The sequence below is a fragment of the Caretta caretta genome, chromosome 9, assembly GCF_965140235.1.
Source record: "Caretta caretta isolate rCarCar2 chromosome 9, rCarCar1.hap1, whole genome shotgun sequence".
Classification (NCBI taxonomy): domain Eukaryota; kingdom Metazoa; phylum Chordata; order Testudines; family Cheloniidae; genus Caretta; species Caretta caretta.
Genome location: NC_134214.1, coordinates 87,256,293 through 87,273,623, shown reverse-complemented (window position 1 = coordinate 87,273,623; position 17,331 = coordinate 87,256,293). Strand labels below are relative to the sequence as shown.

The 17,331-nt window shown below is 37.6% G+C and overlaps 1 protein-coding gene across 3 annotated transcripts in view; it reads right to left on the bottom strand.

The window, feature by feature from the left end:
- TENM1 (teneurin transmembrane protein 1) overlaps positions 1–17,331 on the bottom strand; it is a 1,415,133-nt gene that overhangs the window by 815,361 nt on the left and 582,441 nt on the right. For all 3 annotated transcript variants that reach the window (XM_075132522.1, XM_075132521.1, XM_048862940.2), the window contains one exon: positions 15,657–15,761. The gene's annotated coding sequence lies outside the window, so the exon portion shown is untranslated. The remainder of the gene's footprint in view (positions 1–15,656; positions 15,762–17,331) is intronic.

Here is a 17,331-nt window from a genome sequence, read left to right as displayed (position 1 = left end):
ATTATGTACACCAAAGTGACTGAGCCAACAACTACTCTAATAGAGGGAGAAAGCTTGATTAATAACAACTGCCACTAAAAGAACAGATTGTTTTATGGGAGGAATGAATCACACAGAAGGTAGCAATACAATATGTCTTTGCCCATTGGCTAAGTGTTGGTAAAACAGAATGAGAATATAAAATGCCAGCAGCTCTATAGCTGCTTTGCTATCAAGAATTTAAAATATTTACTTTTTTCTATCCCCTTCTAGTCTCAGTGTGCATATGCATTACAATATAGTCTTAAAATCGCCCATTAGAATGGAAATTTTTCTGCATCCTTAACTATAAATATTGTTATGAATAACCCCTATTTTATGTGTATATAAATATCCAGGTGATTTGTGGTAGTTTACCTTACAGTGCTCCATTTAATATATATTTATAAGTTATGTCCGCAGTGCACTGACTATATGGATGGGTGACCTATTTAACATTTCTATAAATTAAATAAATGTACATATATGTTATGTGTGCTTAATATACTATGCATGCACACACACATGCAATTTCCTTGGACAGTCTTGTTCAGGGTCCTTGCTTAGTTTATGCACTGGGCAAAAAAAAAAAAAAAAGTTTTCATGGTTGGAGAAAGCATTTTTTTAAATTACATAAATTTGATGGGAAAAAAGACTTTCTGGTCTGATATCAGACTTTTTGCATCCAAGCAAAAACTGTGTGAAAACTCAGCAACTGCATTTTGAACATAAACATTTTCAAACACTTCAGCTGTGCAAGAACATCAGGAAGAGGCATTATTGTCATTCCAATTCAGGCTTTTCCTGTTCAAAGATACAGGGTCCTTACTCAGTAAGCCAAAGGCTTGATCCAAAAGGCCACCACCATGGCATACTCTAACATTGTAAAGTTCCATACTGCATGTAACGTGGACATTTTGACTCCAGCTTCTCTCCTTCAGGGATGGTTGACATGTTTTTCTTTAACAATGCCTTCCTTGACGGAGACATTTTGGACTACAAATATAATATTTAAGACAAAAATGGAATAACTCTTTTCAGGGGAACCCTGATGACCATTTTATCAGTTGAGTCATCCACCTTGTTGTCCCCTCAACAGTAACCTCCTTCCCTATCTTGTCAGCACTGATATTCACTTGTCTGAACACATTAGATTTGAGAGTGAAACCCCCATCCCAAGCAAGCAAAGAGTCAAAACTTAGCTTCCTGCTTCATTTTCTAGGCAATATTTGGCTGCAAGTCCTATGCTGAGAAGTGCTGTTTGTCTTCAACTACTGCTGAAGTCAACAGTAGCTAAAGATGCTTATCACCTTCAAAAGAGAGACTCTTGGTACCTCACAGGATCAGGTCTAAACCAGAAAATTGACACACATTTGAGTAACATTGATTGTGACAGATTTTCACTCTATTTCACTCCATCACATAAACTTACAGTTTCAGAAAAGGCTTGTATAACATTTATTTTCATACTTTGTCTTTGACAGAGAAGCCTTACTCTCGCTGCCTCTTATTCTCCCCAGAGAAAACAAGAAAAAATGGTACCAATATAACCAGTGTTGTGTGTGATATCCTAGCTACTGTAACACTCTGAAAAAATAACTATTCCCCCTAAAAGGGAAGCACTAAAAAGAGCGAAAGATTACGTTCTCACAAGGATATTAAGAAAAGTCAACAATCCAAATGCTCTGTTCTCTTTCAGTTACTATTTATAAAATGTTATTTTCCTCTGATTACTTTTCTTTTAAAATAAAACTATAAATAATAAACTCCCTTAAGAATATTCTGTTTGCAAAAAGTAACACAATGAAATACAATCTGGATGCAATATTAGTGCCCTTCACTGGAATACATTTCATCAGAATGAAATGCTGCAGCTTTGTGTTCGCATACCTTGTTCATAATGGTTTTTGTTTTTTTTTAAGAAAAAAACATCACAGAATGTGCTTAGTCTTTCCTAGGTAATTGTACCTGGAGAAATATTATAATCTTCACGCCTGAAGCACAAGATTTCATTCAGAAACCTTTAAGTAAGAGCACACTCTGTGTCAGTGCTAAGTTGGATGACTCAAGGACACAGAAAAGGATTTTTTCATACCTTAAGAAGCATCTCTGTCTATTGGAGTATGAGTATGAGAGTTTCCAAACTTGATTAACAATGATTGTACCAGTGGTAGCATGCAGGCCTCACACATCTTACAAAAGAAGTTATAGTGCTATCACTTTATTAGGTGTGATGGATCCCAGACAACAAACTAAGGCCCCAATCCTGCAAACACTTATGCATTAGCTTAACCATATGCATGTGAGTAGTTCCATTGCCTTGGTGGGACTTTTCATGATTCAATTTTTGCAAGATAAAGGTCTTAAGAATTTTCCTTCTTCATTGTGGCTTTATATTGAAGTCCCTTAGGGGTCATATGACTGAGAATTATTAGCATGTCAGAAAATGTTAAATCAGAAACAAAACTTTGAAAGCTTCAAATGCAGCAACAAGAGATCACTTAAGTGAATGAGATCAAGATAGTAACAGAGCATGGAAGACCACAGACTCTAAGTTCACATCTGGTCTTGCTCCTTATTCAAGTCAATGTTAAAGTCCAATTGCTTTGAATGTGAGAAGGATCAGGCCATGGGCATGCAGTGCGAGGTCTTTTGCAACCCAGGAGTTCAAGACAATTTCAAATTGACAGCATTAAACTTTTACATTAAAGCACATATCTAATTTTAAAAGGACTCTTGGCAAAACACACTAATTTATCAGATTACGGGACTGAGCCCTTAAGAAACACCAGAGCAAGTGTTGGATCAGGTTAGTTTCCTAGTTCTTAACCTACATACAAGCTTGCAAAAATGGTGCATTTTTGCCAGGGACAAATACACAGACAGACAGACAGGAGGAAAACCTCACCAGAAAAAAGAGTTTGGTTGGTTTATTCAGTGGCCTCATTGTGCTTTAGGCTTTGAGTAAGGGAATGCAATGGAACTCCTTGTACTAGCTTCTCCTAAGTATGCAAGGAAGGGCAATAAAAGGGAGCAGATCCTGTTCTGGTGATACTCCACTTCACTCCCTGGATCTGTAGGGGACATTAGGCAGCACATGGTTAACGAAATCCAAACCGTAGTGGCCCAGTGTGGGGTTGTGGCTTTATAGCAGCTCTATTTTTATATGCTTTTTAAATTCACTAACTACAGCATGTTTAAATGAAATGACAATATTGGTAAAGTGTCACTATACGATGGATTGTTTTTTTAAAAATGGTCAGAGAAATAAGAGTTCAAGTTTCATATGAACAGCAATTCTAACCCCCCTTAGCAACAACAATAAGCAGATATTGACTTTTTTCTGGGAACATCAAGATTTGTTGTTCCATAGCAAGTGGCTTCAAAGGTCACTATCAGACTATGACAGCCCGCGAAACCTACTGCAAGAAGGAACAAAAACAAATAAACCCCAATAAAAAATCACTTGAAATTAACTGTAAAATACTAGGATGCTATTAGACCCATTCCACCAGAAATACAACAGAGGTCACCATTATAAAGTCAGCATTCAGGAACTGATACCACAGCTTTATCATAATTATGTCCTGTGCAAATCTGGGGTAAAAAGTGGTAAAACAGATATCCTGTTAGCAAATGCTGTCATTTTAATGATGACCACTGTACATCAAACTTTTTATTGATTTTATAAATACAAAAATGGTCAACTGACCAGATTATAGCAACACTACTAAAGGCCAAAATGCTGGATAGTTTAGGATGGAACTATCTTTAGTGTTCTATATACTGACACACTTAGATTTGGATACTGTATAAACTTATTCCAGGTACCAGATATTCAGCATAAGGTGATTGTATTACTGAGTTGAACACAGAATTGATATACTAGTTATTGGGATAGATGAACAGAAAATATGAAATAGATACACAGGGATTAGGAAACAGAACTAAAGATCAGTGATGGTATATGAAAGAAATTTGTAGACAGATCATAATTTCCTGTGAAGACAAGCCCATAGTTAACACAGAGTAAGCCGACATTTGATTATAAAAAGCACTTTTAATGCTCAGTAGGAGTGTCCACACAGGGAATTCGTGAGGAATAGCTATTGCACTTTAAATTTGCACCCTAACTTACTTTCCACTAACTTCCTGAGTAGACAAGCCCATATAGGATTATCAGCTTTGGCTGGGTGAATTCCTGTAGGTTTCGTTACATGACATTATCTGTAATTAAAGACTAAATTTTTAATTCTGAAGACTCCAGGACAATCCGGGAGAGCTGGCAACCCTAAACCCATAGAGTGTTACTTCACATTAGAGCTGGGCAGGAAATGGTTTTCCTGTTCACAAAACTTCTCATGGATTTCTAACAGTTTCCCATTTCATACTTGGACAAACCTGAGACCTTTAAGTTTTTCAACAAAAAGTGAGAAGAGAAACCCGCATCCCAATAGCCTGTGGTCAGGACTCTCACCTGGGATGTGGGAGATGCAAATTCAAATTCCTACTTTGCCTGATTCAGACCAGGGACTTGAAGCTGGGCCTCCCACATGACTGCCCTAATGAACAGGCTATTGTCTATTATGTGGGGGAGGTGGTGAGGGAGGCTTAGTCTCTCCTGTTAGAGGTGTCCCACTTTGTACAAATTATTATATATTCATTGGGATAGAGACTGACTCTATAAACCCACTGATTATGGCACTCATCTGGGATGTGGATCCCTGATATGGATCAGGTAGAGCAGAGATTTGAACCTATGTCTCTCACACCTCAGTGGAGTGACTTGATCACCAGGCTATTTCTAGGGCGAGTCTGTCTCACCACACATGAGATACCTTTATTGACAAAAGTTTTGTTGAATCCGATGCATCCCTGCAAAAAGTTTTGACAAAACCAGCATTTTCCAGTGAAAAACAGCTCTACTCTGAATCTCAGACTGAAGTTTTTGTACTGCATACACATCTTTATATAGTACTTAAAATGCCAAGGGGTACAACAAGATTTCACCACTACTTTCAAATACAACCATAAAACAGAATTATAAGTTCAATGGAGAAATAACTGATGATGCCATATTAATAAATTACCCAGACTGAACTCTGCATGAATTATTAAAAACTAATGCATCCCATTGTAAAGTGTTGTAGGTAGTGGATAATATAGAAATACATAACATTCCTCCCCACCGCCCCGAACTTCTTCCATATTCTAATTTTGAGAGGAGCTTCCGAATTGTGCAGGCAGTAGTTTCAGGCTTACTCACTGGTGTGGGCAAAGATGCTACATGGTTGCTCAGTCTGAGTATACAAATGCAGGGTTTTGCACGCACCCGCATATATTGCGAGAACAGTTATGGAGGCCTCTATTTTAACAAAACTCTAACTCAACTTTGGAGCATTTAATATGCAAGAAAATCACACAAAACAATGACCAAAAGTAAAATGCAAGCTATTTTTCCCAGGAATGATTCACTCCCTCAGACAAGTATTCTTCTGGCTTCAATAGATTTTTTTTTTAAATATTTTTTAAAAACTATATACATAAAGTTATTGGCATTTCTGCACCAACAGATAGATCAATGGATACCTAAATAAACACTAAAATTAACTTTCTGCTTTGCTGACTAAGAAAAAATTTAATACCACTAATTTGATGTTTTCTGCCAGTTAAAATCACAATGGATTAACTAGTGAAACTGTTACATGATGCAAAGGCCTGAGAAATCACATTAGTGAAAAGAGATGCAACAAAGTGTACAGCGGTATAATAAATCACTCACAGACTTAAAACTGAAATTTATTCAATACATCTATGTAACCTTTTGGACTCTCTCCTGCATGAAATGTAGAAATATAGATATGTGTGCAAAACAACAAAATACTAAACTCAGAGAAAGAAAAAAATGGCAATTTGATCCACATGCTATGAAAATAGCAATCAATAAAATTATTTCAAGGAAAAACAAAACAAAACAATTCCTAACTGCATAATTATCAAAGAATTTTCATTGTAGAACACCTTGATGACCTCTCAAACACAGCACACAATGCTGGCACATTTGTTTTACGATCTCTTTTTTTGCTGAGTGTATATTCAGTTTCCAAATCACTGATCATTCAGAAATGAAAATCAGCAGAACTCTCCAGTTGTAGGAGTTCAAACAGGAGATTAAAACTGGCCCAGGCAACTAGGTGAGGGGATGCGTGTGGACTCATACACCCCAGTTAAATGACAAGGGGGGGCGGAAGGTCCCCGGCGTTTGATACTGTGTCTGTGTCATGCCTAGTTAACATAGCACCTTATTTTGCTAGTGATGATATAATAAGAGGCAATAATACCTATAAATGACAATGTATTTAAATAGTTGGAAATATCATGTGTTATGATCTTGATCCAAGCTTCCTGTTTCATACTGAAATTAAGTAAAAAAAAAAATGGCAGTGAGGGGGAGGGAAAACAACCCTTTCTAGGCTTGTAAGCCTAAGGGACAGTTTAATGGAAAATATTGTGCATTTAAATGAGCTATTTTTGTTCCAGTGCATACAATCTCTCTGTCCTCTTCCTGCTGTGTTTCAGATACAAATCAAAATAAATGTCCAGTAATTAAATTAAGAGCTTAAACATGTTGTTTTAAATCTGTGTTTACAAAGATTTGTTTTGCATATGTCATGGCTTTATATTTGTATATTCTGTATATTTGTATGTGAATTTAGCCCTCATGTACATGAGACGAGTATATCATGAAGGATACCATTACTTTCCCACTGTTCACACTTTCCCGCGCAGCTCAATCCTGATCTGCCGCACCCCTTACTATTTCAGTCCTGGGCTTCTCTTGAGTAGAAGAAGATTATTATACTGAGATTTCTTTGTTGGTGATTTTAAGATGTGGACAAATGTCTACTAGGGATTATGATGAGAACAGCATACTTAAATGGGATTTTATCCTAGCTCTCCAGAGGTAAAAAGTTAATCCTGAAACCAAAGTCAATGACTATTATAAAACAATCTCCAGATTTATTTATATACTGGGCGGCGGGGGTGAGGGGGGTAGAGATTGCTAAAACTGAAGAAATGTGCCCAAGTAGATGTCAAAGAAGGAGACAGAAAGAAAAAGAAATCATCTTTTAGTTAACCTTCGTCCAGTTCTACTCTCAGATCTTCTATTTACCATTAGGTTTCCAATTACCTTCCTCCATGGCTGCTAGCAAAAAATCAAATAGCCAGGTAATAAAGTATTAAAATATTACTTGTAGACAGTCTTAAGTAAAATGAAACTTGCTAAAGTCTTTTGATAAGAGCATGTAATATTGATATATAGTTAGCGTCTATTCTTATTCCAGGATACCATTTCACCTCCCTCACTCTGACATGCAATTGGTGCATGCACCCCACCTCCCTGATTTTTGAGCAATTTCTTGATACTAGTCTTGTTCAGACCTCTTGTGCTTACAGAGACCTGAATTCCTCTAGTGACTTGGTATTTCCAGCCTTCCTCTTAACTGTCATCCTTTTGGGCTCACAATGAAGTGTTGAATTTTTTTTTCCAAGCAAGCTTGCAGAGCTTTCAACACCAGCGTTCAAATCTCTGGTGAACAGTTGGTTGCTGCCCTAGTCACTATTCATCTCCTGCATATGTAAAATATTGATGCTCAGAGAGGAAAATATATATATTTTTAAAGTGTAAGTAAAATGTATGCATGACATTAGAACCATGTTGGTTGCAGGATATTAGAGACACAAGGTGGGTGAGGTAATATCTATTATTGGACCAACTTCTGCTGGCGAGAGAGACAAGCTTTTAAGTTTACACAGACCTGAAGAAGAGCTCTGTGTCATTTTATAAGTGTTCTAGATTCAGAAGGGAGTTACACATTTCATAAGGTATTGACTTCCTGGTGCCAGCAATGGCAAAGAGAAGACACAATGTGATGCTGGTTACTTATGGTGTCTTAAGCATCTAATGCTAGTAAAAGCATGTATTAGCCATGGTATATAACAATCAGTATGATGTAACAAGATTAGTGGGTAGCTTTCACAATGTGGCTGTAACTAATTTGTTCCTCACTTTACTAGTCTTTCAAGTGGGTTGTTAATACTGATCTAGTCTCAGAAGATTGCTATAAGACTTTATTATCAGTATATAATAAGTTAAGGTCAACACAATAAAAATATATACAGGAAACATCTATTGGTATTTTTAACTTTGAGCTTTTCTGGTGGATTAGTTTTGTCTCCTGTGTCTGTTACTGAGTTACTGATTTACAAAACATATTGGAAGAGGGCTGCAACAGCTCTGCTAAGTATGCGATTTTGCTACACTGAACACAAATAGATTATTAGGTTAAGCTAACACATCAGATTTCTAAAGGAGACTTTAAATATCATGAAATCATTTGAATTGTGTAAAGGTGCATTTATCTGAAGGGACAGAACTTTGGAAAATTGCAGGAAGCTATCTCCATGGTGACTGAAAAAACACACACAGTTGGAATTATACAGTAACTCCTAGTTTTATATTTTATGTACATAATTAAAGAAATGACACTTCACTGATTGATGGTACAAGTTATCTCCAGGAAATGCTCTTTACTCCCCTTTAAAAACAGAGCATTTTGTTTAAGAAATTAAATCAAAAATATCTGAGAGCAGATTCAAGAGTTAAGCCGTTTTAGTTTGATGTTCATATTAGTGAACATTTTTTAAAAGATCTCTCTATCAGCATGGCACTATGTACTCCCATTCATAGCTGGAGTTTTGTCTGAGTAAAGAGTACAGTATCAAGCTCACAGTTATCTACTTTGAGGTCCTGGCAATCACATATTTTGGAATTGATACCAAATCCATTATTAGCATTTGTGAAACTATTGCTTCTAAAAGTTGGTACCAAATTACACTGTGACAAATTAGTTGAGACATGAGCAAAATAATTTGTAGGGCTCTTTCTGGTGCTAGATAACTTAATACTCTAACCTCTTTCCATGTCTCAAACACCGTTCATAGCTGAAAGTGTTTAAATGTACTGTAAATACAGCAAGGAAGTTTATTATAAAGGTACAGAACTGATTGGAAAATTTGAACAATCACTTTATGAAGTTTAATGAGATACACTGTACTAAGTGTATTTGATTCAGAATAAAAAAGAGCTTGCTGAAAACCTCTATCAAATGCTTTGCCTCCTGGGTTTTGATTAGATGGCTGTTCTTTCTTTGCCCTTAAATACATAGTTGGTGATCTGGCTTTTCTCTAGCACAAAAAACAGACTTTATATTGAACATAGTATGTTTTAATGAATATATTTCATGTATACCTGTGGAGTAAGGTGGATATAGCTGTTGGAAAGTTGATTTGGGCCACACGAAAGTCAGTGAACCCTATTTCTTCTTTACAATTACTGTCTGCATAATATTCTTATTCCTTGGAGTTTGATTTTTAGGTTGAGTTTAATCAAAAATTAGACAGAGAGAGACCACAGCCCTGAAGTTTAGGTTCAGGAGTCAAGCTTCTCCAAATTCTCAAAAAGTGGACTGTAATTATGGACTTCAGCAGGAACTGCAGTTCAGCATTTTTGAAGATGAAACTGTAGATCTCTCCAGGTGTGCTGGCACACAGAAATGGAAGCATGCAAAGTTAGTGGGTAGTTTTCAGACAGTAAGTATTGGTAACTATATTGTTCCTTATTTTACTAGCCTTTAAAATGGGACATTAATACTGATCTAGTGTCACAAGATTTTTATATGACTATTAATATTTGTAAATTGCTTTTGAATCCTCAAATGAAAGCACAAAGAACACTATTGTTACAAAGTATTTTTCATTGATTGCATAGCCATTTCCAGCAGCCTGACTCCTACTTCATCATGGAAATATTACTAGAAAATCTTTGATGTGAGCCCCAGCCAGAAATGAATGTATAAAAATCCTTAGAGCGAACCTCTGACTGTATTGAGAACCCTCAAGCATTTTAAATAGTACTGTATCTAAAATGGGAAAAGTACACCACACACTAGATTTTTTTTGTTGGCAAACCCACATGAATCTTTTGAAAAAATGAACAAACCACACTTCATTTTGAAGGGCTGTAACCCCATTAAAGCTCTTTTGCATTAGGTATTAGCCACGTCCAGTGAATGCATGCATGTATCTCTTAAAGGACTTTGACTACAGAACATTTTTTCTGATTGCACCAAATAAAGGGAGTAAATAAGAAAGCAGCAGAAAACATTACTCATAATGGTGTTGTATAATCATGCAATTAGTACACCTAACAATTAATAGATAAAGATTAAGCTATCGTAATCAAAGTTTATATTCAAACAAAGGATTTGTACATTGAAAAGACGAGAATCACTGAAGCCTTCAGCCCTGCAGAAATTGTACACTGAACACTTGAATCAAGATCTCTCATCCATGACATAATAGCTTATTGTCCTTAGTGCACATCAACAAGCTATCTCATAAGTAAAATGAATATGAATATTTATCTATCTATATCTTAAACACACTACTGCAAATATAACAAACCATGAAACATATCTGCCCGTCAAACAAATGACCAGTCAATGCCCAAAAGATTTTAAACAGGAATCTTTTAGCCTGTTAAAGAAAACAAACTTTCCTATTGTTCTAAGGTCTTTGTCTCTGATTTTGATGTCAACTTACAAAAAAAAAAAATCAGACAGATAGGGGAAAATATCTTCTGTATTTTCTCATCCTTCACAGAAAGAAGCTTTACAAAAACGTGGATATACTTACTTACAGAAGCACAATAGAAATGTTTGCACTGAAACAAAAAGTGGATTTACTGAGTATCAATAAGTGATCCACACTATTCATGAGAAGGAAATTATGCAGTTTACAGTTAATTTCTAGAATTATATTTGTTAAATTATTGGAATACCTCAGAAAAACAAATTTTGAAGTGAAGACATTACAGTAACTGGCAGGTTTTGATGTTAAAATTTGTAATGATAAAAAACCAAGAGAATTAGTTTCATCTCAGATTTTTATGGCTGTCATCAATTAAGGCTCTGAAATGCTACTAGCCTAACTTCTTAGACCTATACTGAGTCACTCTTAATTTAAGAGGTGTGACTAGAATCAGGTGCCATGAGGCCTCTGTGCAGGTCACAGAGGATGTGCTAGATGATAATGACTATATTATAGCAACCTTAAATACACCCAAAATAGTATTTTCATACGTTACTCAAATTTTCTATACCAATCATAGGATAGTCCTAGAGTACTTCTAATATTCAGGTAAATTTGTTATACAAGTTAAATTTTTATGGGAGACCACGTGTGTAGATACCCCGTGGTCATCATTAAAAGTGTGTGTGGAGTGTATAATGGGACATATATTATGTGTTACCAATCTGTTGTCCATGAGTAGGGCCCCAAGTCACAACGGTAATACAAATAACAAACACCACCACAATCATGTACTATTCATGTGCAAGCATTCATTACAAGAAAAAATGACTTTGGGGTTGTGACACCCCAGATTCTTCATAAAAAATATTGTTATGATATAAATATGGCATAACTAAGATCTATTTTATGCAAGATGGGTCATGTAAGGTATCATTGGAAAGGTTATGATTTGCTGAATGTGATTATCCAATTTGTATACATGCAGTGATGAGCTGCCAAAATCTTAACAACTGGTTCCCTCCTTACCCCACAAGGGGGTCGTGGACCGCCCCCGCCCCCCAGGACTCCTGCCCATACACCCCCCCTCATGTTCCTTGACGCCCCCCGCTGGGACCCCTGCCCCATCCACCCCCCATCCCCGACTGCCCCAAAGAGCCATAACAGCTGATTCGCGGGAAGCCGGGGTGGGTGGGGCGGCGGAGAAGCAGAGCATGGCGGCGCGTTCAGGGGAGGAGGCGGAGAGGAGGTGAGCTGGGGCCGGGTGAGGAGCTGCCGGTGGGTGCACCCACCAAATTTTCCCTGTCAGTGCTCCAGCCCCGGAGCACCCACAGAGGTGGCACCTAAGGCGCCACTTTTGGCCGGTTGTTAAATTTAGAAGCCCTTTTAGAATCAGTTGTCCCGCGTGGTTCTAAAAGGGCTTCTAAATTTAACAACCGGTTCCAGCGAACCGGCTCCAGCTCACCACTGTATATATGTATCATTTCTGTATCTGAAGTTAGGAAGATTGACTATGTACAACTTTGTATACTTGGGGGAACGCCCATCAGACTGTAGGCAATTAGCATGAATAAGCCATTTAAGAAGGACAATAGAACTTAGATACTAATCTCCCACCATCCTGAGGAGCTTCCTGGGATGTTGCTTTGACACTGCAGGGTCATCTGATGAGGTCACTGGTACAGAGTACCACCTTGGACACTGCTGGTATTTTTCCACTGGAAACAAAGGATTCCTGCCTTATGTGAATCCTACTTAAGGCTGGGGAATAGAGTCAATCAGTGCTCTTCTCCATTGCCTCCCCGCCCAAGGAGGAAGACTGCTGAAAGCACCTGAAGAGACAAGGGAACTACACTGGGGAAAGGCAAGGACTGAGTCTAGACTGAGAGAAGTCTGTAAAGAACAATAACTGGAACTGTAAGCTGCAGAAACGCCGCAACCTGCCTACATTTAGAATTAAGCTTAGGTTGTGTGTTTTGTTTTATTTGCTCAATAATCTGCTTTGTTCTGTTTGCTATCCCTTATAATCACTTAATATTTACCTTTTGTAGTTAATAAACTTATTTCTTGTTTATACCAAAACCCAGTTTGTGCCATTCATAACTGGGGCAGGGAGGGGGTGCAAAGAGCTATGCATATCTTGCTCCAGATTGAGGGAGGGAGCAATTTTTATGAGCTTATGCAATATAGATCTCTATATAGTGCAAGACATTATTATTTTGGGTTTACACTCCAGAGGGTATGTGCACAGGAGAGCTGGGCATTCCCCTACCTGGACCCGCCCACAGAAAGCTAATTGCAGACTCTCTCTGATTCTACAGCTGGGCATGTCCCTGCCTCTGAGTGTACTGGAAAGGGGCTTGAGGGCTTGTCACCACAGAACACAATAAAGGAAACCCAGCCTGGTAGTACAGGCAGGATCAGTGGGACCACAGAACATCCAGTGGCACCCTGAAAGAGCAGTTCAACCCATCACAGGAGGGTTATAGCTAGGGTGACCATATTTTCCCCAAGGGAAAACTGGACACCGCACAGGGCTGGCCCAAGCCCCCTCCCCCACACTGTGCAGGGCCAGCCTGAGGCCCTCCTCTCTTCCCTGCCCGCGTGGGGCCAGCCCAAGGCCCCTCAGTTCTCCCCATTCACAGGCCCGGCCCAAGCCCCACGGCTGTCCATCCAACTTGAGGGGTTGCACTGTAGTTTTCTTGGCAAAACAGAGCATTTGTCCCATTTGCTCTTGCTGGCTCTTGTTTGGCAAGAGCAAACGAGACAAAAGCCCAGTTTTGAAAAAAAAATAATTAAGGATGGCCAGCACAGGGCTTAAAAAAGGACTGTCTTGGCTAAAACAGGATATATGGTCACCCTAGTTACAGCAATGGTTGCTTCTGAAAACAAACTTCTGTTTACTAGGTCGTTTTCTCATCTCACTTCCACTGATTTATCAGAGGTATAACTCCGCTGACTTCATCGCAATTATTCCTCCTTTATACCGCATGAGAAGATAGTTAGTATTTTTTCTCCTGGAGCTGAAGATAATTTTTCCTTTTCAGAATGTGTAATATAACTCAGTCACGGATGATGTATTGTACATCAAATGTCAGCCCAGAGTGAGGCCTTGTTCTTTTGGGGATGAATTAGGAAAACACTAAAAAATGGAGGTTTACAAAAAGCACTGTTGACACTTAATGAAATTATTAGGACCATTACAGCAGCAACACAAATATCAAGTTATTGTTTCAGAAATTTACACAAACATAGCCATATTTTGCATCTGCGTGGTAATTATCAAACCGACATTTGAAAAAAATTGTGGTTATCTATGCTGCTCCTATTCTATGGATAAATATTAGACTTCAGTTGTTAAGTAAACATAATGCATTATCGCCATCATGAAGGAGAATCATAATCTATTGTAAATATCATCAAGTAGACAAGTCAACATCATAACAAAAAGTGGATTTAAGTGAATACCAAGGCAAACAAACAATACTTACCATTGCAGCACATAACCATCAGAGGAGATGGCTCAAAGCTGCTCCTAGCAAATGGCCCTGAAAACTTCCTCTGATGTCCCATGTATTAATACGAATAACGTTAATGCTGGATGATGTATAGGCAGGGAAATAAAGAGGAATATCAAAAAGGGAAACTGTAAGTAGTATGAGACAAATACTGCCCTTGATTACACCACTGGGGTTCCAGGAGTATATCTGGGAGCAGAATTTTGTAATATCTGTTATTGAAATGGAAGCAACTCTCCCATTTAAAACCAATCTTTGTTATTTGTACCAGTATAGTTCCAGAACATCTCTATTGAATTCAATGGAAGTTTGAAGATAGTCTTGATTTCCATTGCAGTAACAGAGAAGAATCTGGCCCTTATATAAAGTGAAGATGAAACGGTTGAAAGGTCAGATATGGAATAACTGATGCCTATAAGACGTAACTAAGTACCCGTGGCTATACCTCTCCTTTTTCTTATCATTAAACTAATGTATAAGCCTTTTAAAATACTCATATACAATAAAAGGCTGGTAGGAGCAAAGGAAGAAATTTAACTTTTTCCTCAACCCTCCCTGAACCTTCCCTCCCTAAACTCTCCAGATATTACAGAGTGAAAACAAATTAGGATCGTTTCAATTGACTGTCCAGACATATTTTCTACACATGCCTTAAATTCATGGACTGGTGTTTCCTCGGTCTAGGTCACCCTTAGTTCCATCTGCCATCGAATGTAGTAATGCAATACAGCGTGACAACATAGCAATGAAGTGTCAAGCACAAGAATTTCAAAAAGATGTATTATCAACAATAAAGAATTAAAGGGTATCAGACCTCTGCATGATGAATTAGGTTAGGTCTTTTAATACATTGACTTTACGATGTTCAGCTTATGATGAACGGCTCTTACAATGTTTCTGAATTGACACCCTGATTCAACTTATGACAATTAGTTTCGACTTTATGACTCTCGGTCCCACAGTGGAGCGTACTGTGGTTCCAAGTTACAATGTTGCAACTTATGATGCAATTTTCAGGAACCAATTGTGTCATAAGTCCGAGGACTGCCTGTATCTGGAGAATATAAATCTAACATTATAAAAAATGGATATTAAAGAACTTTTAAAAATGTTAATTGTATTCATAATTTCAGCTCCAAAATGTCAAAGAATCTCTTAAAGGGTTGCATTCTACAAAGCAGGAGATTGTTTAGCAATACAGATTATCACTCACAGTACTGGCATCAGTTATTTATACCCCATGGCTACTTCAACTGTAAAACTCTCTAACACAGGCAACAAAACCCCCAGTGTATGTTAGACTCATAATTTAGACATGGACCCCTTGGAATTAAGATGCCTCACATGAAAGCATTTAGTGCTCAACAAATAATTTCTGAATGTCACTGATCCTGGATTTTTTTTAAAGCTACTTTCTGCTCCTTTGACAGATGTGTTATGCTGCATTTCATTACTTTCTCGCCTTACCTCATTCTTCTTTTGTTTTAGATAAGTGATGAGGCTTTCAGGAAAGATTAAGAACTGGAAGGCAAAGCAATGGCCCAAACAGGGTTTTAATTGGAACCTTGAATCCTGTGCAAAATATAAGAAATTAAACCATTAATAATATGATTTTACCAGCAGCCACAGTGCATTTCATATGTCTCAGACAGCTCTTACTATGTTTCTTTATATCAAATTCTTGCAGGTAGGATCATGTGTTGCAAATCCCATTAGCCAAATCACAATAAATAATAAAATTCTGGGCTTCATATTGTGAGATTTCACTGAAGCAAACTCTGAGCCTGGTCTTACATGCCCTTTCTCATGTGTGCAGTCTTGATATCAGAAGAACTAGTTGTGTGTAAGAGTCTACCTGATTGTGCCTTAAAACCCTTTAGTATCTTTTCTTTTATAAAAAAATTAAAAATCTTAGCACTATTATCTAATATTAATTCTTTTTTGTTGTTGTTACAATACATTTCTGGCCTAATGGAATTCTTCATAGAGTCCAGCCATTGTGTTGCAATATGACCCAAATTAAACCAAGATAAAATGCTAAACAACTCAAGTTTCTGCAGGACAGAACACAGGGAAAGAAATTTCATTTCTCGGGAGGCCAATGAAGACTCTAAACACAAACACCTCCATAAAAGAAAGCCATAAAAACAATCTTTCAGTGAGTCCGAGGTTATAAGTTGCAGTGCTGGGCAGATGGCAACACCACAACCAACAAAATAACCCAGACCCAACATGATGTATCACATTTTTGCTTGTTTCTAAACTGTCCAACAACAGATATTCTTGGAATTATGATTTTATTCTGACATATCCTCTACAGTAATGACCAGACATCTAATAGAACAGTGTGTCTATAAACCCCCTCTGAACACTGTACTTCATTTTTAAGAGATTGTAAACCCTTCTCAGCAGGTGTACATTGGCTCCGTTCCACTGACTTCAAAGGATCGGGCCTGTAGAACTGAACTTTTCCTTTCCTTGGAGCTCAAGATATTGAAGGGGAAAATGTTTTTTTCCTAGTATGTTTGCTATTATTGCACAGTAAATATACACATTGCAAAAGCAGCTGGTTTGGGATTAAAAACCAAATTTTTGTACTGCTAGCCTGAGACATGTTAGGCCATTGGTATCCAAAAAAAAAACATTCTGGTTATCATTGTGTGTGTGGTGCCATTCAGTGAATTGTATGTATACAAAGGCTCATATCAAAGGTGGCATTTAAATTGCTAGAAGACAATACATTTATAAAAGCTGTCTTTTAATAGTTATAGTGGGTAATGGGTTATAGTGGGTTTATTTTTTATTGTCTGTCATTTGAGGACTGCCAGCTGATGTGAAGAGGTGCAGGCTAACCTGATTCTCCTGATGTAATCTACATGATTGTAAGTGATGGCAGAGTTTTTTGGATAGGTCTATTTTATTTAATTTAAATAAATCAAAAAGTAAGTGACAGATGGTGATAAAGATAAGATGCTTTGTCCACCCTCAGGTAGGTACTACACTTTTCTTAACCTTATACGCGATGTCCTCACTATCCACCCACTTATTTTTCTATAAAATGCTTCCGACTTGGCAATATGCTATTCAAACCTCTAACTGTGACACATCCACCTCTTTCTTGGTAAGACACACTTTGTACTGG